This window comes from Staurois parvus, unplaced genomic scaffold (genome assembly GCF_062004578.1).
Source record: "Staurois parvus isolate SC_StPar_1 unplaced genomic scaffold, SC_StPar_1.0 ptg000209l, whole genome shotgun sequence".
In the NCBI taxonomy this organism is placed as follows: Eukaryota; Metazoa; Chordata; class Amphibia; order Anura; family Ranidae; genus Staurois; species Staurois parvus.
Genome location: NW_028318005.1, coordinates 10,178,898 through 10,206,835, shown reverse-complemented (window position 1 = coordinate 10,206,835; position 27,938 = coordinate 10,178,898). Strand labels below are relative to the sequence as shown.

The window sequence follows — 27,938 nt, the reverse complement described above, 5'->3', positions numbered from 1 at the left end:
GGAAGGGGGTATAAGTGCCCTGTAGGCTAGCGGTTAATAACCAAAAGTAAAAAATATTGCTTTTTTCTCAAAATTCACGGTCTTTCTTTGTTTATAGCGCAAAAAAATAAAAAACACAGAGGAGATCAAATACCACCGAAAGAGAGCTCTATTTGTGGGAAAAAAAGGCTGTAAATTTAATTTGGGTGCAGCGTTGCATGACTGCACAATTGTCAGTTAAAGTAATGCAGCGCCGTATCGCAATAAATGGCCTGGTCAGGAAAGGGGGCAAATCATCTGCAGGGCAAGTGGGTAAAGTTCATTAAATAAAGAATAAAGGTGGAGTCCACTAAAACAAAGTTGGAGTGGAGGTCACATGTTTCCTGTCCAGAGTGGAGCTCCAGTCTGCGGCTAGGCCCCTTTAAAAAATATACACAGGAAAGATGTGACAGGAAACACGTGACCTCCACTTCCTTGCCTTGTGTCTATGAGTTGTTTGTTACATTAAAGTTCAATAAATTCAAAAAAAGTTGAAGTGGAGGACACGTGTTCTGTCGAGTGGAGCTCCACGCTGTAGACTTTGCCAGTGTTTACATTAAAGTTCATTAAAAAAAAAAAAAAAGTGGAGGTCACGTGTTTCCTGTAGAAAACAGAGTTCCGTTCTGCAGCTACCCCCCTCAGCATGTGCAGGGCTGTGCTGACATCTGATGGGTAGAGGGAGGTGATGGCTCTGCCCTGGAAGAGGACCTGTCTGCTTGTGTGTGGGCTCATCTGTCACATTACTGGCCTCCACATCCCCTCTGCAGGGAGGAGGCACTCAGTGCCCTGGTGAGTCCTTTATGTAGATAATTATGGGGACATGAAGGTGACATGAGAGGACAGGGAGTGCACCGCCTGTAAATCCTGCATGGATAGCAGGTGAAGCATGTGTTCTTCCACCCTAAACTGAGAGTTCAGAGTTTGGTAGACATTAGTGAGATCTCTACGTTGAGTTCTCGGGTCTGTACACCTGCTGTGCTCATTATGAGGGGTTCCCACCATCCCTGTGCTGAGTTCCTGGGTCTGTACACCCGCTGTGCCCATTATGAGGGGTTCACACCATCCACGTGCTGAGTTCCTGGGTCTGTACACCCGCTGTGCCCATTATGAAGGGTTCCCACCATCCCTGTGCTGAGGTCCTGGGTCTGGGCACCCGCTGTGCCCATTATGAGGGGTTCCCACCATCCCTGTGCTGAGTTCCCTGGTCTGTACACCCGCTGTGCCCATTATGAGGGGTTCCCACCATCCCTGTGCTGAGTTCCCGGGTCTGTACACCTGCTGTGCCCATTATAAGGGGTTCACACCACTCCTGTGCTGAGTTCCCAGGTCTGTACACCTGCTGTGCCCATTATGAGGGGTTCCCACCATCTCTGTGCTGAGTTCCCGGGTCTGTACACCTTCTGTGCCCATTATGAGGGGTTCTCACCATCCCTGTGCTGAGTTCTCGGGTCTGTATGCCTGCTCTGCCCATTATGAGGGGTTCCCACCATCCCTGTGCTGAGTTCCCGGATCTGTACACCCGCTGTGCCCATTATGAGGGGTTCCCACCATCCCTGTGCTGAGTTCTCGGGTCTGTATGACTGCTCTGCCCATTATGAGGGGTTCCCACCATCCCTGTGCTGAGTTCCCGGGTCTGTACACCCGCTGTGCCCATTATGAGGTGTTCCCACCATCCCTGTGCTGAGTTCCCGGGTCTGTACACCTGCTGTGCCCATTATGAGGGGTTCCCACCGTCTCTGTGCTGAGTCCCGGGTCTGTACACCCTCTGTGCCCATTATGAGGGGTTCCCACCATCCCTGTGCTGAGTTCCCGGGTCTGTACACCCGCTGTGCCCATTATGAGGGGTTCCCACCATCCCTGTGCTGAGTACCCGGGTCTGTACGCCTGCTCTGCCCATTATGAGGGGTTCCCACCGTCTCTGTGCTGAGTTCCCGGGTCTGTACACCCACTGTGCCCATTAATCACATTAACGTCAACTGACCCTATTGGGAACTGGAAGTGTATAAGAAATTATAAATGGATGATTGTTCTGGAATCCCTGTTATGCCCCGGGGGTCTCATCGGGCCCTCCGACTCCATCACTGCATAGGACGTCTATAGGTCAGGTAGGTTCTATTGACGCACTGATACCCTTTTTTTTTTATTGGTAGATACCGATACTTTGCACTGCGATTTGCATCCATACAATATAAATGGGCGCAAATCGCACTGCAAAGAACCGCATGTGACTTGATCAGGAATGTGGTGCGATTCCTTGTCCAAACTGCATGCGGTTTCCCACACAGCCAGGCTTGTCATAGTTACTTTGAGCCTGAGTTCACATAGGAGGGGTGGGGGAAACCTCCCTGCACCGATCCCCGCTATCAATCAACGAAAAGCTGCTTCACAGGTCTGGGGATTTGCAATCCTTGGGGGCTACTCTTCTCCCTTTGCAGGGATAACAGTACAGGCTAGACAGCTACTGATTGGTCAGCACTGTCCATGTGACAGTGCTGACCAATCTGAAGCCACCTAGCCCATACAGTCATCCCTGCAAGGAGAGGCGAGAAAGCTGCAGGGATTGCAAATCCCCAGACCTGTGAAGCAGCTTTTCGTTGCTTGACAACGGGGATCGGTGCAGGGAGGTTTCCCGCACTGCTCCTGACAGCAGGGATCGGCAATCTGGTACAGCGGGACTGGGGGGGGGGGGTGAGGAGGAGGTCCAGTGGATGGCTGGAACTGTTGGAGGCTGGGGAGAGAGCCATGGGAGAGGCAGGAGAAGCCAAAGCCGCAGCCACTGATGTCAACAGTCAGATCAGGAGCTGGTGGAACCCGCCATGCAGGGAGGTTTCCCCCACCCCTCCTATGTGAACTCAAGCTCAAAGTTACTATGACAAGCTTGGCTTCATGCAGGAGCAGTGGGGAAACCGCATGTGATTTGGACAGGAATCGCATTGCATTGCATTCCTGTTCAAATTGCATACGGTTCTTTGCATTGGGATTTGCACTCAGTAATTTTGTGCCACAAAGTATTGGTGTCCGGTATTGGGAGCATTTTCACCAGTACGAGTTCTCTGTATCGGCACTGACACCTGTATCGGCACTGGTGCATCCCTATTAGGTTCTAGGGTTACATTGGGAAATATGTATCACGGTGTTGTTTCCCTTGCGGTAGATACCAGGAGATTCTGCAAACACAGGATAAAACAAAGAAGGTTAAGAAGGAAGACCGAGACCGGCAAAGCATCCTGAGGAACCCGGGGGTCGTCACCGTCAGTAGACACAGCAAGGAGGAGCTGCGCCAGCATCTGGCTCAGAATGTTGTCTACAAGGAAGGTAAACCAAACCACAAAGGATGGCGCTCTACCGGACCTGGGAGCACTCACTGACATCCATGTGCAGGCTGCTGGATTCCTTCGAAGTCTTCAGTGAAGGGCTGCCCTGTCCTCTTCCTGCTGCTGAACTTCCAGCGCTGTGGGAGGATAACCGCTTTAAAGCGGAGCTCCACCCAAAAGGGGAAGTTCCGCTTTAAGGATTAAATTTAATTTTAATTTTTCCAGAGCAGCCTGTTTTTCTTTTGAGGTTTCCTGTGGGTTTTTCTTTATATCCCGAAGAATTCTTCTGGCAGTTATTGCTGCAATCTTTCTTGGTCTACCTGACCTTAGCTTGGTATCAAGAGATCCCCGAACTTTCCCCTTCTTACTAGGTGATTTATCAGTACTGATTGGCATAGGCAAGACTTTGGACATCTTTATATGTCCTTTTCCATCTTTATAAAGTTCCATTACCTTGTTACGCAGGACTTTTGACAGTTCTTTTCTGATCCCCATGGCTCAGTATTTAGCCTAGTCAGTTCTTCCACGTAAGAGCTAACAAACTCATTGACTATTTATACACTGACACTAACTGCAATTTAAAAAGCCACAGATGTTGGACATTACCTCTAATTGGCATTTTAGCCCGTGTGTGTGTCACCTTGTGTGTTTGTACCAAGGCCAACATTCCAGGGGAGGGAAACTTTTGATCCGGGCCGTTTGTGTGATTTCTGTTATCATTATGATTTAAAAAGGAGCCAAACAACTCTGTGATAATAAATAGCTTCATATGATCATCATCCTTCAGTAAAAGGGCATTTTTTGGCATGATCAGTCATATTTTCAATATCAATGCAAAAATTTCACAATTTCTGCCAGGGTATGCAAACTTTTGAGCACAGCTGTGTGTGTGTATATATATATATTTTTTTCTTCTTCTTCTTAAATGTCTGTCTTTTTTTGTTTATATAATCAAAAACCCCAGTGGTGATCAAATGCCACCAAAAGAAAGCCCAATTTGTGTGAACAAAAATTATATAAATTTTATCTGGGTACAGTGTTGCATGATGACACAATTGCCAGTTTAAATTAGCACAGTGCTGAATAGCAAAAAAAAAAAAATGGCCCGGTCATGAAAGGGGTAAAATCTTCCGGTGCTCAAATGATTAACTAAACTTCGACTTTAGGACCGGTTCCCATGGTTCTGCACGTTTCCATGCAAAAAAAAAAAAGGTATGGCAGGTGCGACTTTTAACCCCTTCACTCCGGCCGCACACAAATGTGAGCCCTGCACGCTCTCAGCACACGTCTGGTACTCACGGAAAGGTCCTGGTCTGCTCTTTCGATCGGAACCTTTCCTAATCATGTGACCGCCGTGACGACGCGTCACGCCAGTCACATGATCCCTAAAACACGCCCCGCCTCCCGTCTTCTGAAACTCTTAAAGGGCCGGGAGGTGCCGGCGGGAAGGGGTTAAGATCGCTTCGCACCAAATCACTGTGGTACCATGTGTTTTGGTGGCTGTGAATACACCCACGTTTCCAAGATGCACGGGGGCAAATCTGTAGCCAGCAGCACGTCCCTGTGCAGTGTGGGAAAACACGCACTTCCACGTATGTTCCCACACCGTGATTGGTGTGATCCAGCAGCCCTTAATGTTCTTCTATTTAGATCTAGAATAAAGATGTAGAATGATTAGGAGAGTATTAATAAAGAGTAATTGGGGAGGTAACCCCCCCCCCCCCCCCTGCTATTTTTACAATTGGCATCTTGTGTGTTACTCTTTGAGGCACCTTTTTGAAAGTCCAGGTGTTGAGTTTTTCTCTTTTGAATATTTTAGATCTAGAATACCCTTTTTATTTTACTGACTACAGCATTATTCTGTTTTTTTAGGTCCGATCCTTGCCATTAACAAACCACAAGGACTGTCGATCACAGGTACACACCCATTGTATACAACATTAATGACAGCCTGTCCCCACTCCACATTGATGTAAACCAGAGATCGGATCATGAACCTTTAAAGCTGAACTCCGGGATTAGCAAATATGGTCTAAATACGTTCGCCCTGTGTATTCTTCCTGGAATCTTGCTGTGCTTTTGTGTATTTTTTTCACATCTGTGCAGTATTCCAGAGTGAAACTTTGGCTTCCTGTAATAAAGACCAGTCACTGCTGCTCTCTCTCCTTGTGCAGGGTGACTGGTCTCGACTCCGCCCCCTCCTGTTTTCTGCAAGCAGCCTGTAGTGGGTGGGGCTTGCTGGGTCCCTCCCACAGCTCTGCTCTCTACACGGGCTATCTACAACACACTGATGATGTCACCACTACATTTCCACAGTAATATCCCGGTTTTTAAAGGCGTTTGGTGCACACAAATGGATTTTTATTCAATGTGGCTATTGAGGAATATATTAAAATGTATTTTTTTTTTCTGCCAACTTTAAGGCTTCGTTCACGTCTGGGAGTTTTTGCAATTTCAAAGCGCCCTGCTAAAATGACAAATCGCACAACACGAATTTCAGATGCCATTCATTTTAAAGGCACCTAAAAACGCAGTGGGGTTCTGCGATGATTGTCATGCAATAAATCGTGCTGCAATTGCATCACGTAAAGCTCGTTGCCTGTCTTGGAAATTCGCTTTAACGAATTTCTCCTTACCGTGAGTACTCGCAGTTGGATGCGCAGAAATCCCCCATAAAGCTGTGCGAATCTCGCTTACCACGACTGCAGCTAAACTACACAATTCCTGCCCATCCAACTGGGTTAGCTTCTGTTGATATGTGAGTGATTGGAGCTCCGTTACCCAGGAATGATCACACGACACTCTAAGGCTGCTGTTGGAATTCACATAGAGGAAGTTTTCATTCTCCCCTTTGGTTTTATTACAAATACACACACGCCCCCCCACATGAATAAGGTCAAACCCCTCCCACCGAACAATGCAATGGGGAGTGCCTATACACAGGATGTACATTCCGATTGGAGCATAGCCTTTCTTATTATCTATCACTGGTCCTCCCCCATGAGCCTTCTGAGGTCAGCAGACTTCCTCCCCTTCCCCCCATGAGCCCTCTATGGAGAGCATATCTCCTCCCCTTCCCCCCATGAGCCCTCTATGGAGAGCATATTTCCCAGCTCCTAGCAGTATGTCCATTCCCTGTACAAGCATCCCCTAGGAACATCAGTCTGTACCTGGATGGGCCCGATACGATCTTTATTAAAACACATCCATCCGGATACAGTTCAGGTCAGTAATGGGTTGTAAGATATACATAAGCCTACACGTGGAGTTCGTACCGCTTGGCGCCTTGCGTTACGAAGTCCATGTGGTACTATGCTGCTGATATGTGGATACAGGCCCGCGGTCTACTGCCAGCGGCATTCGCATCGAATGCCGTGGTGGTATACACGCCGGTCTATAAGCGCAGATCCGTCATCTCATCCATTACCGAGCTGAGTACTGTAATACATACATTGTACATGCGCATGGCCCAATTGCAGCCTTCAGAGCTTTGATTAAGCCACATGAGAGACATATGAATAACACTCATATATGACACATTTAAAGTTCAACCAACAATACAAAATTTCCATGACATTGCCCAAAAAGGAGCTTCTTTTGGGCGACAAGCTTCGCTGTGATTGTAGCGCGAATTTCTGCTCTACATTTATGGCAGAACCGCACCACGCTTTTGGGTGCCAGTAAAATGAATGGCATCTAAAAGATCGCATCACAAAGAAAGATCACGTCACAAAGTGAAGTGCAACGTTTCGGAGCCTAGCAGGACCCCTTCATCAGGCATTTGAAGGGGTGACGAAGGGGTCCTGAACGACTCCGAAACGTTGCACTTTTCTTTGCGATGTGATCTTTTTGGAATGAAAACCTTTTTGGACCATATCGAGATCCGTGCTGTGCTGGCGAATATGTACGTTTAACACAGCAAACACTTTACTCCTGCGCTAGGAAAGGACTCAGTAGACCCAATAGGAATGTTCTGGAATTTTCTGGAATATGCACTGCTTGCTGCCCTCAACAGACCGGGGTCCGAATACACTGGATACAAATGGAGAAACAAAAAAAGGGCGCACCGACCTAGTGCATTATCGTTTAAAATAATTTATTAAAGAAACAAAAATAGGTATCATACTCACAATGGACATAATAACACAGGCATGTCAAACTGAACAAGATGTATGATCCAAACAACACGATGGAACCCTGGATGACCAACTGGCTAATGTGTTTCGAGGACACAACCTCTTCCTCAGAGCCAACCTTTGTGAGTATGATACCTATTTTTGTTTCTTTAATAAATTATTTTAAACAATAATGCACTGAATATGTACGTTTTCCTATGGTGTTTCCAGTCCCAGCTGGCAGTCAGTACAGCGCCCTCTATTGATGAGCCGTACTGCCAGGAATGTGTGCGAAGGGAATATAGTTATTGTCAGTTAAGCAGAGAGCTGTGAAAATCATGAGCGGAATCACGCTGATTCTGCCTGCGACTCAAAACTCCCAGTGTGAACGGAGCCTAAAGTGTAAGTTCAACCTTTTAAGAGACAATGAAAAGGTGAACTTACACCGTACAGCCTCCCCACCTTCCCCCTGGTCCCCTCTGTACTTACCTCTTTGTGTGATGAGCCATCAGTGCCCAGGCAGCCAGTATAGCAGTCTGGTGATTTGAAATCTCTGCTCTTCTCTGTGCATCACTTCCAGGATGGATCAGAATGGTTCTGATTGGTCAGCACCAGCACAAAGCATCCATCCTGGAAGCCCTGCAGAGAGAAGAGGGAGAATCTCTGGAACACTACACCGGCTGTGTGTGTACTGACAGCTCATCAGTACAACGGGGAACGGGAGGTAGGGTGTTTGGTCACCCTTTATTTTTTTTTTTCTGAGAAGTTGAACTAAACCTTCAAAGGATCTAAAGCCAATTGTTTGTTTTTTTTGTTTTATTTTTCTTTTTTTAGATGGAGTGCAGAATACTGGGGAAATTCACCCTCTCTATTTGTCCTGATGACCATCTACACTTGGACAGAAAGTAATGGGAAATTTTTACAGCTGTCACCGAAACAGGAATAGTGAAGACCTCTTCCAATGGAGACACCAGGTGATTTCCTCTTACTTCCTTTGTCTCCTTGGGACAGGAAGTGAAGAGAAATCTCCCCAAAGGGACGTGTGTGATGTCAGCTGTCATCCAGCATGTAGCAATGTATTAGACTGGAGTTAGAGCAGTGTCTGTATTGGCCAATCAGATCCTTCCCTGTATGGCGGTGGTGTCATCTAGTCTCATTTCCTGTTAACAATGTTTCCTTTATCTGCAGGAACTTCAGAGGAGATCTCTCTGGTGTCTCTACTACCGGATCTACAGCAGTTGTTGGAGGTCAAACCTGAACTGCATGTTGTGAAAGCAGCACCTAAGTACATATGCGATATTATTATTTTCTGTGTATGGTAGTCACATTCTTACAGCCTCCAGCCAGAACTCCGGCTTTCCATGCAGTCTTGCACAGTTGTATACAGGGCCGGGACAAGGGGTGGGCAGGAGGGGCAGCTGCCCTGGGCACTGTGGTCATGCATAGCTAGTAAGCATGCAGATTAGTGCTCAGTTTTTTTTTTTTTAACTTTTTTTTGGGGGGGGGGGGGGGGGGGGATTCTTGCTGACACATAATGGTTATACATCTTGGAGGGGGGGTGCAGTTTGGCATGTTTCACCTAGGCCACGGGTGTCAAACTGGTGGCCCTCCAGCTGTTGCCAAACTACAAGTCCCAGGAGGCATTGCAATATTGACAATTACAAGAATAACTCCCAAAGGCAGAGGCATGATGGGACTTGTAGTTTCTCAACAGCTGGAGGGCCGCCAGTTTGACACCCCTGCCCTAGGCTCCAGATTACCTCCTCGTCTGGACTGAAATCACTTCTTCTGATTTCACTGCACACTGTGAGCTTCTCACAACGTGCATTAGAAGCTGCAGCAATTCAAATAGAGCCTGCCTCATTTTCTGAGTGGAGGACATCCAGCATCATCTAGCACTTTTCTCCCCAGCCTGACTGTCCCTGGCCCACCCCTTCAATCTCTGGAATTCAGTTTTTATAATCATGGAGCCTCAGCATTACATGTAGGCATTACCTAGGGTGATCTGCATGCAAACACAGCCCACCTAGCAACACCCATCAAGGTATTTTGATATTTGCATAACTCCTCCCAAGAGCCTCCTTCAAAGTTTCTCATCAGTAATGTCACAAACGAACATCGACTTGACTCCACTAACCATTAGAAAATGAAACAAATGTGCCAAAGAAATAACCTTTTCAAAAGGCATTCTAGTGATGTATGGCCATCTTTATGTCCCACCCCACCAGACATGTAACCCATATGAGTGCACTTCTGTAGGATGGCTGTCATCTGTTCTCCTCAGGGTGGATAAAAATCAATGATTTTTTTTTAAAAATCAAAAAAAATCGGATTTTTTTTTTTATTTAAATCGGATTTTTTTGATTTGAATCGGATTTTTTTGAATAAAATGCTTTTTGAGGAAAATATATTACCATCCAAAGGTTATTCCATCATGAAATAAAGATTAGTTTTTAATCTATGTAGAATAAGGCTGTATATGTTTAATTTTTTTGGTAAATAAATTCCATGAATCCATTCACAATGTCATGCTCTTCCAGAGGTTTTTGTAAGATTATTGGGCAGTTTCTCTGCCTACAAGATATTATCACAGATGCTTGGTTTACTTTTGCAGTTCTCAAAACTGAATTTGACTCAGCGGAGATCACATGCCTCTTCTTCACAGCAAAAATGTTATAACATGAACAGAGTTAAGAAAAAGACCTCAATCCTAACTTCTACAAACCTATGAATACAGAATCAACCCCTTCAGTGCTAAGTTTCAAGAAGTTCAGTGAATAGAATAGAAACAATATTTTTCTGATTGTTTGGAGTGGAATAGATCTGCACAAGAAGAAAGTGAAACTAAGTGTGAGGAGGAAGGGCTGACAGTCTAAGTTTCTTAAAATATATATATTTTGTTTAGCCAAATTAGTTGACAAACATGGATGTTTGTTTAACTAGCTGCCGACCGCAGATAGTCGAATGACGGCTGCACTGCGGCCGGCCAGTTCTGGGTGGACGTCATATAACGGCCTCCCAGAACGCGCTCTCCTGCGCGCCCCAGGGGGCGCGCACCCGGCGATCTCCGTGATCGCTGTGTCCTACGGACACAGCTGATCACGTGATGTGGTAAAAGGCCAATCACAGCGGCCTTTTACCACGTGATCAGCGGTGTCCAATGACACGCTGATCAGAGGGAAATGCAAGTGTCGGTTCTCGGCTGCACTTTCCTCACGCTGTCAGATCGTGAGGAAAGTACTGCCGAGAACCGGCAGTTGTCAGAGCGGGGATCGGCACCGATCATCAGGGCACTGATGATCGGTGCCCAGCAGTGCCACCCGCAAGTTTCGCCCACCTGTGCCCAGCAGTGCGCCCACTAGCTCCGCCCACCTGTGCCCAGCAGATCACCCACCTGTGCCCAGCAGTGCACCCACCTGTGCCACTCTGCAGTGCCACCCACCTGTGCCCACCAGTGCCACCCACCTGTGCCCACCAGTGCCACCCACCTGTGCCCACCCAGCAGTGCAGCCCAGCAGTGCTGCCAGTCAGTGCCACCAGTCAGTGCCCAGGGGTTGTGCCAGTCAGTACCGCCAGTCAGTGCCCAGCAGTGATGCCAGTCAGTGCCGCCAGTCAGTACCCATCATCAGTGTCACATATCAGTGCTGCATATTAGTGCCGCCTATCCGTGACACCTCATTAGTGCTGTCTATCAGTGCCGCCTATCCGTGACACCTCAGTACTGCCTATCAGTGCCCTTTAGTGCTGCCTATCAGTGCCGCCTATCAGTGCTGCCTCATCAACGTACATCAGTGAAGGAGAAAAAATACCTGTTTGAAAAATTTTATAATAGAAACAAAGAAACTTTTTTGTTTTCAAATTTTTTGCACTTTTTTTATTTATAGCGCAAAAAGTAAAGTGCCCAGCGGCGATTAAATACCACCAAAGGAAAGCTCTATTTGTGAGAAAAAAATGATCAAAATTTCATATGGGTAATATGTTGCATGACCGCGCAACTGTCAATCAAAGTGCGGCAGCGCTGAAAGCTGAAAATTGGCCTGGTAAATAAGGGGGTATAAGTGCCCGGTAGGCAAGTGGTTAAGCAAATAACATATGCTGGAATGTTATTGTTTCAGTTGAATAAATCTATTTAAATTGTTATTATTAAGGTAATGATTATTTTTCTCCTTCCTAAGTACAACAGAAAAGTTGTCCAAATATGAAAGATTAACCTATTAAACTGGGGATAAAAAAACTAATATGAAAAGTTGTTATTCTAAAAATCTTCATCTACTTGCATATTAAAGTTATACCAGCAAGAATTAGTCTTTATGTAGAAAACTAGGATTTAAATCAAGCCTTACTGACTAGTGATTTAAATCGTGATTTAAATCAGTTTGATTTAAATCAAATCCACCCTGGTTCTCCTTGTCTGTCCTGTAGGGAGAGCTCCGGGCTCGTCCTCCTCTCCACCTGCCATGTGACAACCAAGCACTTTGAAGATTTTTATTCTCGGTGTCGGAAAGCAAAGAAACCATTTACAGCGTTCTGGTGAGTTTGTGTCTTCAAGTCCTGTAAGTTATACCCAAGATGTGTGAGCATTATGTACGATGCCAAAAGAATCCAAGTGAGCCCGTATAGGGCAAAGCAACAACTGAACTCGGGCATAAGTAAATATTGCCTAAATACATTCGTCATGTTTATTTTTCCTTGTATTTTGGCGCGCTTTGTGCATTTCTTCAAGATCTCTGCAGTATTCCAGTGTGAAACGTTGGCTTCCTGTAATAAAGACCTGTCACTGCTGCTCTCTCCTTGTGCAGGGTGGCTGGTCTTGTCTCCGCCTCCTCCTGTAGTTTATTGCAGGCAGCCTGTAATGGGTGGAGCCTGCTGGACCCTTCCCACAGCTCTGCTCTATGCATAGGAATTGCACAGCACAGTGATGATGTCACTGCTACTTTTACAAAGTAATATCTGACATTTAGTACACATAGTGGTTTTATATAGTCCATTGCTACTGAGGAATATATTTGAATGAAGGTTTTTGTGCCAGTCTACTCAGCGTCTTGTACTGCCGTTCTGCGAAGAAGCATAAATAACACCTACCTCTTAGATTGTAAGCTCCCAGGCAGGGGTAGAGTGACAACTCATGGGGCCCCTGGGCAATAGGGGATCATAGGGCCTTGGGCAAACTGAAAAAAGCCTATGAAAAAGGTACCAGGGGCATCTCATGGGGCCCCCTACTGACCCCGGGCCCTCGGGCAGTGCCCGAGGTTCCAAATGGTCAGTCCGCCCCTGCTCCCAGGACCCTCTTGTATTGAACTGTATTGTTGCTGTATTGTCTCCCTTTATATTGTAAAGCGCCGAGCAAACTGTTGGCACCATAAATCCTGTATTATAATAATACTTCCAGATACAGGGAGCATGTGACCTGCAGCAATGGTGATTGGTCGCACAGCCACCAATGATGTGACATGGAGGCAGACAGTGAGTCTAGAGCTTATACAGGGCTTAGACTCTAACACAGGGCTTCATTTCTTTGTTTCTGGCAGCCAAATAGAACAGTTGAGGGGGCAGCTAGATGAAGCTGTTGCTTTGCTTTGCATGGGATCTCTTTAAGGTTTTAGATTTTTTTTTTGGTTCCTCAGTTAGCAGAAGCATTGTCAGCATGCTGTGTACTCTTGTTAGCCCAGATTCTGTTGAAGACAGCAATACACATGCTGAAAGTTGACCAGTTCCTGCTGAACTGGCCAACTTTTGGTACATGTGTACTGGGCTTTAGTTGGCCATTAGGCTGCTTATCTGATAGAACTGTTAGACAACCCAATGACCATCTGAAGGAGTGAACACAGCAGGCTGACAACGCTGCTGTTAATGGCAAGGATGAGCCTTAAGGTGGGAATACACGATTAGAAAATCGACCGATCGGTCATCCGACGACCAAGAGGCGTTTGTTCGTTGGTCGAAATCGTGGCCCACATTAATTATCTAAAAAAAATCGTTCATCGGGCAATGCGTACTGTTGACGTCTTCTGTACAAGTGCAAGTGATGCGGTGTGCGTGTGACCTTGTAGCCACGCCCTTCAGGCCAGAACGAGCGATATACACAACAATTACCAGCAATGAGTATAATATCGTTTATTACATGACCTACATACATAAATAGTGATACATAATATATAATCTGCAGAATTCTGGTTTCATTATCTCATTAGCACAATCTACTTTTAACATTTGGATTTTTCCTTGGTGTTTACGAAGATTCCTTGGACATAAACATCCGGGTCATCTTCTGTTTCCGCTCATGCGTGATAGCGCTTGATTGATTTGTTTCGTACGACCGTCATACCACCGCATAGAAAATCGGCCATTCGTATGCAAAACGACAACATTTTTTGTTCACAATATCGTTATCGTTTAACACATCCTGCTCGTACTTATATAGCGCCATCAATTTATGCAGCACTTTACATATACAGTCAGGTCCATAAATATTGGGACATCGACACAATTGTAACATTTTTGGCTCTATACACCACCACAATGGATTTGAAATGAAACAAACAAGATGTGCTTTAACTGCAGACTGTCAGCTTTAATTTGAGGGTATTTACATCCAAATCTGGTGAACGGTGTAGGAATTACAACAGTTTACATATGTGCCTCCCACTTGTTAAGGGACCAAAAGTAATGGGACAATTGGCTTCTCAGCTGTTCCACGGCCAGGTGTGTGTTATTCCCTCATTATCCCAATTACAATGAGCAGATAAAAGGTCCAGAGTTCATTTCAAGTGTGCTATTTGCATTTGGAATCTGTTGCTGTCAACTCTCAAGATGAGATCCAAAGAGCTGTCACTATCAGTGAAACAAGCCATCATTAGGCTGAAAAAACAAAAAAAACCCATCAGAGAGATAGCAAAAACATTAGGCATGGCCAAAACAACTGTTTGGAACAACACAAAAAGACCAGGAAGACCATGGAAAACAACTGTGGTGGATGACCGAATTCTTTCCCTGGTGAAGAAAAGACCCTTCACAACAGTTGGCCAAATCAAGAACACTCTCCAGGAGGTAGGTGTATGTGTGTCAAAGTCAACAATCAAGAGAAAACTTCACCAGATTGAATACAGAGGGTTCACCACAAGATGTAAACCATTGGTGAGCCTCAAAAACAGGAAGGCCAGATTAGAGTTTGCCAAACGACATCTAAAAAAGCCTTCACAGTTCTGGAACAACATCCTATGGACAGATGAGACCGAGATCAACTTGTACCAGAGTGATGGGAAGAGAAGAGTATGGAGAAGGAAAGGAACTGCTCATGATCCTAAGCATACCACCTCATCAGTGAAGCATGGTGGTGGTAGTGTCATGGCGTGGGCATGTATGGCTGCCAATGGAACTGGTTCTCTTGTATTTATTGATGATGTGACTGCTGACAAAAGCAGCAGGATGAATTCTGAAGTGTTTCGGGCAATATTATCTGCTCATATTCAGCCAAATGCTTCACAACTCATTGGACGCCGCTTCACAGTGCAGATGGACAATGACCCAAAGCATACTGTAAAAGCAACCAAAGAGTTTTTTAAGGGAAAGAAGTGGAATGTTATGCAATGGCCAAGTCAATCACCTGACCTGAATCCGATTGAGCATGCATTTCACTTGCTGAAGACAAAACTGAAGGGAAAATGCCCCAAGAACAAGCAGGAACTGAAGACGGTTGCAGTAGAGGCCTGGCAGAGCATCACCAGGGATGAAACCCAGCGTCTGGTGATGTCTATGCGTTCCAGACTTCAGGCTGTAATTGATTGCAAAGGATTTGCAACCAAGTATTAAAAAGTGAAAGTTTGATTTATGATTTTTATTCTGTCCCATTACTTTTGGTCCCATAATAAGTGGGAGGCACATATGCAAACTGTTGTAATTCCTACACCGTTCACCTGATTTGGATGTAAATACCCTCAAATTAAAGCTGGCAGTCTGCAAATAAAGCACATCTTGTTAGTTTAATTTCAAATCCATTGTGCTGGTGTATAGTGCCCCATTATTGGTATCAGTGGGAGGAGGAATAGTGCCCCATCATTGGTATCAGTGGGAGGAGGAATAGTGCCCCATCATTGGTATCAGTGGGAGGAGGAATAATGCCCCATCATTGGTATCAGTGGGAGGAATAGTGCCCCATCCTTGGTGTCAGTGGGGGGAGGAATAGTGCCCCATCCTTGGTGTCAGTGGGGGGAGGAATAGTGCCCCATCCTTGGTGTCAGTGGGGGGAAGAATAGTGCCCCAATAGGGAACATGCATACTCCATGTAGTTAGTGTCGTGGCTGGGATTTGAATAAAGACTTCTTATGAATAATGGCCCCTTATTTTTCAGTGTGATCACTTTGGGAGTGCCAGACCCAGCGGAAGGGGATGTAAAAGTATCTCTAAAGGAGGAAAGTATTAAAGATCTAAGGCTGGTAAGTTGATTTGATGTCTCATTGGATTTGAGCAGCTTGTGGCCCTTTGGGGATTGAAGCTGAACTCCAGCCTTCCCTTCAGTCTTGTTGTACAGCTCCTCTCCTGTACTGTAATTGCTTACTCTGATTTCACTGCACACTGTGAGCTTCTCCTAGTGGCGTCCCGAGGCAGGTGCGGGGGGTGCGGTCCGCACCGGGTGACACCGACTGCAAGGGGTGACACCGGACCCACTCCACAAAAAGGTAAGTTGTAAAACAAGCCGACAATTGTCTGCTTTCTTTACAACTTTTTCTTGGAGCGGATCCGGTGTCACCCCGTATAGGTTGCATGCGGACGATCCTGCGGTGTGACACCGGTGTATTGGCAAGATGTGTCTCCCATGTAGATATGTCCCCCTAAAGCAACTGTGCATGTCCTGGTTTCAGGCACGATCAATCGATGATAGGGCTACTGCTATCATCTATTGATCGTGCCTGAAACCGGGACATGCGCAGTTGTACCGGACCCGCTCCAAGAAAAGGTAAGTTGTAAAGAAAGCTGACGATCCCCGCAGGATGGATCATATCTGCGGATTGAGCATAATAGATTGTAGTCCGATCCATTATGCTCAATCTGCAGATCCGATCTATTCTGTGGGGATCGTCGGAGGGGGTCTCACCAAGTGTTACCGCACCGGGTGACACCAACCCTAGGGACGCCCCTGGCTTCTCCCATTGTTCATTAGAAGCAGATCACATGGGGCCTGTCTCGTTTTCTGGCTGGAGGACATTCAGCACCCTCTAGGCCAGCGGTTCTCAACCTGGGGGTCGCGACCCCTTTGGGGGACGAACGACGCTTCCACAGGTGTCGCCTAAGACCATCAGAAAACACATATTTCCGATGGTCTTAGGAACCGAGACACCGCTCCTCTAGCCGTCTCCAGGTGTGGGCGGGATGACATGCCGCCCCTGTCATCTGGACACACCCCGGGATCAATCCTCGTCTGTGATTGGCCGCTGGAACTATAGCTCAGGAGAGGCACACAGGCGGCCAATCACCGGCGAGGAGGTGGAGCTTGGAGAGGAGGAGCCAAGCGGCACCGCGAAGATCGAGCGAGTGAAGAGGAGGAGAGCGGCCGGAGAAGGAAGACAGCTGACAGGTAAGTGTCGATACCATGGGAGAGGGAGGGAGCGAGCGAGCCCAGGCTGGAGCAGGGATCAGCAAGGTAAGTATCATTGGTGTCAGTGGGAATAGTGCCCCATCATTGGTGTTACTAATACCAATGATGGGGCACTATTCCTCCCACTGACACCAACGATGGGACACTATTCCTCCCACTGACACCAATGATGGGGCACTATTCCTCCCCCACTGACACCAAGGATGGGGCACAATTCCTCCCCCCACTGACACCAAGGATGGGGCACAATTCCTCCCCCCACTGACACCAAGGATGGGGCACTATTCCTCCCCCCACTGACACCAAGGATGGGGCACTATTCCTCCCCCCACTGACACCAAGGATGGGGCACTATTCCTCCCCCCACTGACACCAAGGATGGGGCACTATTCCTCCCCCCACTGACACCAAGGATGGGGCACTATTCCTCCCCCCACTGACACCAAGGATGGGGCACTATTCCTCCCCCCACTGACACCAAGGATGGGGCACTATTCCTCCCCCCACTGACACCAAGGATGGGGCACTATTCCTCCCCCCACTGACACCAAGGATGGGGCACTATTCCTCCCCCCACTGACACCAAGGATGGGGCACTATTCCTCCCCCCACTGACACCAAGGATGGGGCACTATTCCTCCCCCCACTGACACCAAGGATGGGGCACTATTCCTCCCCCCACTGACACCAAGGATGGGGCACAATTCCTTCCCCCCACTGACACCAAGGATGGGGCACTATTCCTCCCCCCACTGACACCAAGGATGGGGCACTATTCCTCCCCCCACTGACACCAAGGATGGGGCACTATTCCTCCCCCCACTGACACCAAGGATGGGGCACTATTCCTCCCCTCTTGGACACCAAGGATGGGGCACTATTCCTCCCCTCTTGGACACCAAGGATGGGGCACTATTCCTCCCCTCTTGGACACCAAGGATGGGGCACTATTCCTCTCCTCTTGGACACCAAGGATGGGGCACTATTCCTCCCCTCTTGGACACCAAGGATGGGGCACTATTCCTCCCCCCACTGACACCAAGGTTGGGGCACTATTCCTCCCCCCACTGACACCAAGGATGGGGCACTATTCCTCCCCCCACTGACACCAAGGATGGGGCACTATTCCTCCCCCCACTGACACCAAGGATGGGGCACTATTCCTCCCCCCACTGACACCAAGGATGGGGCACTATTCCTCCCCCCACTGACACCAAGGATGGGGCACTATTCCTCCCCCCACTGACACCAAGGATGGGGCACTATTCCTCCCCTCTTGGACACCAAGGATGGGGCGCTATTCCTCCCCCCACTGACACCAAGGATGGGGCGCTATTCCTCCCCCCACTGACACCAAGGATGGGGCGCTATTCCTCCCCCCACTGACACCAAGGATGGGGCGCTATTCCTCCCCCCACTGACACCAAGGATGGGGCGCTATTCCTCCCCCCACTGACACCAAGGATGGGGCGCTATTCCTCCCCCCACTGACACCAAGGATGGGGCGCTATTCCTCCCCCCACTGACACCAAGGATGGGGCGCTATTCCTCCCCCCACTGACACCAAGGATGGGGCGCTATTCCTCCCCCCACTGACACCAAGGATGGGGCGCTATTCCTCCCCCCACTGACACCAAGGATGGGGCGCTATTCCTCCCCCCACTGACACCAAGGATGGGGCGCTATTCCTCCCCCCACTGACACCAAGGATGGGGCGCTATTCCTCCCCCCACTGACACCAAGGATGGGGCGCTATTCCTCCCCCCACTGACACCAAGGATGGGGCGCTATTCCTCCCCCCACTGACACCAAGGATGGGGCGCTATTCCTCCCCCCACTGACACCAAGGATGGGGCGCTATTCCTCCCCCCACTGACACCAAGGATGGGGCGCTATTCCTCCCCCCACTGACACCAAGGATGGGGCGCTATTCCTCCCCCCACTGACACCAATGACGGGGCGCTATTCCTCCCACTGACACCAATGACGGGGCGCTATTCCTCCCACTGACACCAATGACGGGGCGCTATTCCTCCCACGGACACCAATGACGGGGCGCTATTCCTCCCACGGACACCAATGACGGGGCGCTATTCCTCCCACGGACACCAATGACGGGGCGCTATTCCTCCCACGGACACCAATGACGGGGCGCTATTCCTCCCACGGACACCAATGACGGGGCGCTATTCCTCCCACGGACACCAATGACGGGGCGCTATTCCTCCCACGGACACCAATGACGGGGCGCTATTCCTCCCACGGACACCAATGACGGGGCGCTATTCCTCCCACGGACACCAATGACGGGGCGCTATTCCTCCCACGGACACCAATGACGGGGCGCTATTCCTCCCCCCACTGACACCAAGGACGGGGCGCTATTCCTCCCCCCACTGACACCAAGGACGGGGCGCTATTCCTCCCCCCACTGACACCAAGGATGGGGCACTATTCCTCCCCTCTTGGACACCAAGGATGGGGCGCTATTCCTCCCCTCTTGGACACCAAGGATGGGGCGCTATTCCTCCCCCCACTGACACCAAGGATGGGGCGCTATTCCTCCCCCCACTGACACCAAGGATGGGGCGCTATTCCTCCCCCCACTGACACCAAGGATGGGGCACTATTCCTCCCCCCACTGACACCAAGGATGGGGCACTATTCCTCCCCTCTTGGACACCAAGGATGGGGCGCTATTCCTCCCCTCTTGGACACCAAGGATGGGGCGCTATTCCTCCCCTCTTGGACACCAAGGATGGGGCGCTATTCCTCCCCCCACTGACACCAAGGATGGGGCGCTATTCCTCCCCCCACTGACACCAAGGATGGGGCGCTATTCCTCCCCCCACTGACACCAAGGATGGGGCGCTATTCCTCCCCCCACTGACACCAAGGATGGGGCGCTATTCCTCCCCCCACTGACACCAAGGATGGGGCGCTATTCCTCCCCCCACTGACACCAAGGATGGGGCGCTATTCCTCCCCCCACTGACACCAAGGATGGGGCGCTATTCCTCCCCCCACTGACACCAAGGATGGGGCGCTATTCCTCCCCCCACTGACACCAAGGATGGGGCGCTATTCCTCCCCCCACTGACACCAAGGATGGGGCGCTATTCCTCCCCCCACTGACACCAAGGATGGGGCGCTATTCCTCCCCCCACTGACACCAAGGATGGGGCGCTATTCCTCCCCCCACTGACACCAAGGATGGGGCGCTATTCCTCCCCCCACTGACACCAAGGATGGGGCGCTATTCCTCCCCCCACTGACACCAAGGATGGGGCGCTATTCCTCCCCCCACTGACACCAAGGATGGGGCGCTATTCCTCCCCCCACTGACACCAAGGATGGGGCGCTATTCCTCCCCCCACTGACACCAAGGATGGGGCGCTATTCCTCCCCCCACTGACACCAAGGATGGGGCGCTATTCCTCCCCCCACTGACACCAAGGATGGGGCGCTATTCCTCCCCCCACTGACACCAAGGATGGGGCGCTATTCCTCCCCCCACTGACACCAAGGATGGGGCGCTATTCCTCCCCCCACTGACACCAAGGATGGGGCGCTATTCCTCCCCCCACTGACACCAAGGATGGGGCGCTATTCCTCCCCCCACTGACACCAAGGATGGGGCGCTATTCCTCCCCCCACTGACACCAAGGATGGGGCGCTATTCCTCCCCCCACTGACACCAAGGATGGGGCGCTATTCCTCCCCCCACTGACACCAAGGATGGGGCGCTATTCCTCCCCCCACTGACACCAAGGATGGGGCGCTATTCCTCCCCCCACTGACACCAAGGATGGGGCGCTATTCCTCCCCCCACTGACACCAAGGATGGGGCGCTATTCCTCCCCCCACTGACACCAAGGATGGGGCGCTATTCCTCCCCCCACTGACACCAAGGATGGGGCGCTATTCCTCCCCCCACTGACACCAAGGATGGGGCGCTATTCCTCCCCCCACTGACACCAAGGATGGGGCGCTATTCCTCCCCCCACTGACACCAAGGATGGGGCGCTATTCCTCCCCCCACTGACACCAAGGATGGGGCGCTATTCCTCCCCCCACTGACACCAAGGATGGGGCGCTATTCCTCCCCCCACTGACACCAAGGATGGGGCGCTATTCCTCCCCCCACTGACACCAAGGATGGGGCGCTATTCCTCCCCCCACTGACACCAAGGATGGGGCGCTATTCCTCCCCCCACTGACACCAAGGATGGGGCGCTATTCCTCCCCCCACTGACACCAAGGATGGGGCGCTATTCCTCCCCCCACTGACACCAAGGATGGGGCGCTATTCCTCCCCCCACTGACACCAAGGATGGGGCGCTATTCCTCCCCCCACTGACACCAAGGATGGGGCGCTATTCCTCCCCCCACTGACACCAAGGATGGGGCGCTATTCCTCCCCCCACTGACACCAAGGATGGGGCGCTATTCCTCCCCCCACTGACACCAAGGATGGGGCGCTATTTCTCCCCCCACTGACACCAAGGATGGGGCGCTATTCCTCCCCCCACTGACACCAAGGATGGGGCGCTATTCCTCCCCCCACTGACACCAAGGATGGGGCGCTGTTCCTCCCCCCACTGACACCAAGGATGGGGCGCTGTTCCTCCCCCCACTGACACCAAGGATGGGGCGCTGTTCCTCCCCCCACTGACACCAAGGATGGGGCGCTGTTCCTCCCCCCACTGACACCAAGGATGGGGCGCTGTTCCTCCCCCCACTGACACCAAGGACGGGGCGCTGTTCCTCCCCCCACTGACACCAAGGACGGGGCGCTGTTCCTCCCCCCACTGACACCAAGGACGGGGCGCTGTTCCTCCCCCCACTGACACCAAGGACGGGGCGCTGTTCCTCCCCCCACTGACACCAAGGACGGGGCGCTGTTCCTCCCCCCACTGACACCAAGGACGGGGCGCTGTTCCTCCCCCCACTGACACCAAGGACGGGGCGCTGTTCCTCCCCCCACTGACACCAAGGACGGGGCGCTGTTCCTCCCCCCACTGACACCAAGGACGGGGCGCTGTTCCTCCCCCCACTGACACCAAGGACGGGGCGCTGTTCCTCCCCCCACTGACACCAAGGACGGGGCGCTGTTCCTCCCCCCACTGACACCAAGGACGGGGCGCTGTTCCTCCCCCCACTGACACCAAGGACGGGGCGCTGTTCCTCCCCCCACTGACACCAAGGACGGGGCGCTGTTCCTCCCCCCACTGACACCAAGGACGGGGCGCTGTTCCTCCCCCCACTGACACCAAGGACGGGGCGCTGTTCCTCCCCCCACTGACACCAAGGACGGGGCGCTGTTCCTCCCCCCACTGACACCAAGGACGGGGCGCTGTTCCTCCCCCCACTGACACCAAGGACGGGGCGCTGTTCCTCCCCCCACTGACACCAAGGACGGGGCGCTGTTCCTCCCCCCACTGACACCAAGGACGGGGCGCTGTTCCTCCCCCCACTGACACCAAGGACGGGGCGCTGTTCCTCCCCCCACTGACACCAAGGACGGGGCGCTGTTCCTCCCCCCACTGACACCAAGGACGGGGCGCTGTTCCTCCCCCCACTGACACCAAGGACGGGGCGCTGTTCCTCCCCCCACTGACACCAAGGACGGGGCGCTGTTCCTCCCCCCACTGACACCAAGGACGGGGCGCTGTTCCTCCCCCCACTGACACCAAGGACGGGGCGCTGTTCCTCCCCCCACTGACACCAAGGACGGGGCGCTGTTCCTCCCCCCACTGACACCAAGGACGGGGCGCTGTTCCTCCCCCCACTGACACCAAGGACGGGGCGCTGTTCCTCCCCCCACTGACACCAAGGACGGGGCGCTGTTCCTCCCCCCACTGACACCAAGGACGGGGCGCTGTTCCTCCCCCCACTGACACCAAGGACGGGGCGCTGTTCCTCCCCCCACTGACACCAAGGACGGGGCGCTGTTCCTCCCCCCACTGACACCAAGGACGGGGCGCTGTTCCTCCCCCCACTGACACCAAGGACGGGGCGCTGTTCCTCCCCCCACTGACACCAAGGACGGGGCGCTGTTCCTCCCCCCACTGACACCAAGGACGGGGCGCTGTTCCTCCCCCCACTGACACCAAGGACGGGGCGCTGTTCCTCCCCCCACTGACACCAAGGACGGGGCGCTGTTCCTCCCCCCACTGACACCAAGGACGGGGCGCTGTTCCTCCCCCCACTGACACCAAGGACGGGGCGCTGTTCCTCCCCCCACTGACACCAAGGACGGGGCGCTGTTCCTCCCCCCACTGACACCAAGGACGGGGCGCTGTTCCTCCCCCCACTGACACCAAGGACGGGGCGCTGTTCCTCCCCCCACTGACACCAAGGACGGGGCGCTGTTCCTCCCCCCACTGACACCAAGGACGGGGCGCTGTTCCTCCCCCCACTGACACCAAGGACGGGGCGCTGTTCCTCCCCCCACTGACACCAAGGACGGGGCGCTGTTCCTCCCCCCACTGACACCAAGGACGGGGCGCTGTTCCTCCCCCCACTGACACCAAGGACGGGGCGCTGTTCCTCCCCCCACTGACACCAAGGACGGGGCGCTGTTCCTCCCCCCACTGACACCAAGGACGGGGCGCTGTTCCTCCCCCCACTGACACCAAGGACGGGGCGCTGATCCTCCCCCCACTGACACCAAGGACGGGGCGCTGATCCTCCCCCCACTGACACCAAGGACGGGGCGCTGTTCCTCCCCCCACTGACACCAAGGACGGGGCGCTGTTCCTCCCCCCACTGACACCAAGGACGGGGCGCTGTTCCTCCCCCCACTGACACCAAGGACGGGGCGCTGTTCCTCCCCCCACTGACACCAAGGACGGGGCGCTGTTCCTCCCCCCACTGACACCAAGGACGGGGCGCTGTTCCTCCCCCCACTGACACCAAGGACGGGGCGCTGTTCCTCCCCCCACTGACACCAATGACGGGGCACTATTCCTCCTGCAAAATTACAGTTATGAAGTAGCAACGAAAATAATTTTATGGTTGGGGGTCACCACAACATGAGGAACTGTATTAAAGGGTCGCGGCGTTAGAAAGGTTGAGAACCACTGCTCTAGGCCTTTCCTCCCCAGCCTGACTGTCCCTGGCCCAATCCTTTCATTCATTGGATTTCAGTTTTTTCCAATCATGCAGGCTCAGGATCACTTGGGGGTGTTACCTAGGGGGGTCTGCATACAAATAAAGCCTGACTCGGAATGCCCACTGCTCCCACTAATCAAGACACTTTAATATTTGCATAACTCCTCCCAAGAACCAGCTCATTGTTTTCTTAGGCACTGAGGGCTCTTGAAAGGAGTACTAAAGCAGGGGGCTGTGGTGTATTTAGGAAACTACTGTATGTACAGCACCTTGTTGGCCCCTCACAATAGCCATGATCTGCCTGCACTGCATAGAGAAGCACAGACACCCAGTGATAGTGTCACTGGGTCTAAAATAAGGTATGCAATGAAAAGATTTTATTTAAAAATGTCATTAGCATGTTGCTGGGGGAAGGAGGTATGAAATAAGCAGATGTGTTGAGTTATTTTTCTGTGTAGATGCAGTTTATGATTTTTGTACAGGTCATTCTAGTGACTGACCCATCCAAAGGGAGCCTGGAGAGAAGAGAATTGAAGGAGACGTACATTCTATAAGGTTCTGGACTCTGTGGATGGTTGTTCTTTGTTACAGCTGCAGCCCATGAAAGGTACATCATAAATGCTCTGTAGGCTCAATGATAGTCAGTGGTGAGACGTTTGCATGTCCTGGAACCCCTGTACTGCTCTATGTAACAAGGCCAGAGGGCAAAGGCAGCGCACCTGTGGTGGAAGGCCATGTACAGTATATTTTCAATGAGTGCGTAGTGCTCTAACCTCTTGGTGCTGGCGCCTCCCGGCCCTTTTAAGGGTTTCAGAAAACTGGGAGGCGGGGTTTAGGATCATGTGACCGCCGTGACACGTTGTCACGGCGGTCACATGATCGGGAAAGGTCTCGATCGAAAGTGGAGATCGGGATATTTCCGTGAGTACCAGACATGTGTCCTGGGAGCGTGCAGGGCGGGCACTCTCAGCACATATGTTCTTTTTTAATAGAACGCAAATGTGTGGCCGCTCGGCGTCTAGGCCCAAACGCCGGCAGGCCGGACATTTGGGTTCGGCCGGCATGAAGAGGTTAAATGTAAATCCAATTGCTAAAATCACATACAAGCTTTTCAAATCTGCAACTTTTCATTCTAATAATTCCTGCTGATCCTGCCATGAATGTACTTGTGCAGGCACTTCCTGTTACAGGGCGACAACGCTCTGTCTTTGTCTACCAGTTGTGCTCCTATGTTGTCACACTGTAACACGACCTCTTACAGAGATTACAAGTGGCTGTTTGAACCCACATCACACAGGCATGGTCTACTGCTGTCATCAGGAAACCCACCCTGAGAAATGTTATGCAGCCATCACTGGAGTGCATGTAGACAGGAAGAAGCTGCAGGAGATCAGAAGTAACAAAGGATACATAAAGATTGTTTTATCCAGTTTACTAACGTTTACAAAAAAATAGTAAATGCACATTATTTAGCAGGTAAAAGATGTGCATTTCATTTTTTTTTTTTATTCCCCCCCCCAATGTGTTGAACATAATTTACAGCAGCGGTGTCCACAATTTCTAAATAAAGGGCAAGATTACTGTCCTTCAGACTTTAGGGGGGCTAGACTGTAGCCGGTAGGAGAAACAGGCGTCCTGGTGTCAGTGGAGTAAATGCTACACTGTTAGTATTGGGAGAGTAATAGTGGTCCTTCATTGGTGTCAGTTGAAGCAATAGTGCCTCATTATTGGTATTCGTAAGAGAAATAGTGCCCCATCGGAGGTATCAGTGAGAGGAATGGTGCCCCATCATTGGTGTCAATGGGAGGAATAGTGCCCCATCATTGGTATCAGTGAGAGGAATAGTGCCCCATCATTGGTATCAGTGGGGGGAACAGTGCTCCATCATTGGTATCAGTGAGAGGAATAGTGTCCCATCATTGGTGTCAGTGGGAGGAATAGTGCCCCATCATTGGTATCAGTGGGAGGAATAGTGCCCCATCATTGGTGTCAATGGGAGGAATAGTGTCCCATCTTTGGTGTCAATGGGAGGAATAGTGCCCCGTCATTGGTGTCAGCGAGAGGAAGGGTGCCCCGTCATTGGTGTCAGCGGGAGGCATAGTGCCCCGTTATTGGTGTCAGCGAGAGGAATAGTGCCCCGTTATTGGTGTCAGCGAGAGGAAGGGTGCCCCGTCATTGGTGTCAGCGGGAGGAGTAGTGCCCCGTCATTGGTGTCAGCGGGAGGAGTAGTGCCCCGTCATTGGTGTCAGCGGGAGGAGTAGTGCCCCGTCATTGGTGTCAGCGGGAGGAGTAGTGCCCCGTCATTGGTGTCAGCGGGAGGAGTAGTGCCCCGTCATTGGTGTCAGCGGTAGGAGTAGTGCCCCGTCATTGGTGTCAGCGGGAGGAGTAGTGCCCCGTCATTGGTGTCAGCGGGAGGAGTAGTGCCCCGTCATTGGTGTCAGCGGGAGGAATAGTGCCCCGTCATTGGTGCCAGCGGGAGGAGTAGTGCCCCGTCTTTGGTGCCAGCGGGAGGAGTAGTGCCCCGTCTTTGGTGCCAGCGGGAGGAGTAGTGCCCCGTCTTTGGTGCCAGCGGGAGGAGTAGTGCCCCGTCATTGGTGTCAGCGGGAGGAATAGTACCCCGTCATTGGTGTCAGCGGGAGGAATAGTGCCCCGTCATTGGTGTCAGCGGGAGGAATAGTGCCCCGTCATTGGTGTCAGCGGGAGGAATAGTGCCCCGTCATTGGTGTCAGCGGGAGGAATAGTGCCCCGTCATTGGTGTCAGCGGGAGGAGTAGTGCCCCGTCATTGGTGTCAGCGGGAGGAGTAGTGCCCCGTCATTGGTGCCAGCGGGAGGAGTAGTGCCCCGTCTTTGGTGCCAGCGGGAGGAGTAGTGCCCCGTCTTTGGTGCCAGCGGGAGGAGTAGTGCCCCGTCTTTGGAGCCAGCGGGAGGAGTAGTGCCCCGTCTTTGGTGCCAGCGGGAGGAGTAGTGCCCCGTCTTTGGTGCCAGCGGGAGGAGTAGTGCCCCGTCTTTGGTGCCAGCGGGAGGAGTAGTGCCCCGTCTTTGGTGCCAGCGGGAGGAGTAGTGCCCCGTCTTTGGTGCCAGCGGGAGGAGTAGTGCCCCGTCTTTGGTGCCAGCGGGAGGAGTAGTGCCCCGTCTTTGGTGCCAGCGGGAGGAGTAGTGCCCCGTCTTTGGTGTCAGCGGGAAGGGTAGTGCCCCGTCATTGGTGTCAGCGGGAAGGGTAGTGCCCCGTCATTGGTGTCAGCGGGAGGAGTAGTGCCCCGTCATTGGTGTCAGCGGGAGGAGTAGTGCCCCGTCATTGGTGTCAGCGGGAGGAGTAGTGCCCCGTCATTGGTGTCAGCGGGAGGAGTAGTGCCCCGTCATTGGTGTCAGCGGGAGGAGTAGTGCCCCGTCATTGGTGTCAGCGGGAGGAGTAGTGCCCCGTCATTGGTGTCAGCGGGAGGAGTAGTGCCCCGTCATTGGTGTCAGCGGGAGGAGTAGTGCCCCGTCATTGGTGTCAGCGGGAGGAGTAGTGCCCCGTCATTGGTGTCAGCGGGAGGAGTAGTGCCCCGTCTTTGGTGCCAGCGGGAGGAGTAGTGCCCCGTCTTTGGTGCCAGCGGGAGGAGTAGTGCCCCGTCTTTGGTGCCAGCGGGAGGAGTAGTGCCCCGTCTTTGGTGCCAGCGGGAGGAGTAGTGCCCCGTCTTTGGTGCCAGCGGGAGGAGTAGTGCCCCGTCTTTGGTGCCAGCGGGAGGAGTAGTGCCCCGTCTTTGGTGCCAGCGGGAGGAGTCGTGCCCCGTCTTTGGTGCC

At 51.7% G+C, this 27,938-nt stretch overlaps 1 pseudogene; it reads left to right on the top strand.

Annotated features, from left to right (window-relative positions):
* Positions 1 to 614: 614 nt before the first annotated feature.
* LOC149461158 (mitochondrial mRNA pseudouridine synthase RPUSD3-like) overlaps positions 615 to 27,938 on the top strand; it is a 33,063-nt pseudogene continuing 5,739 nt past the window's right edge.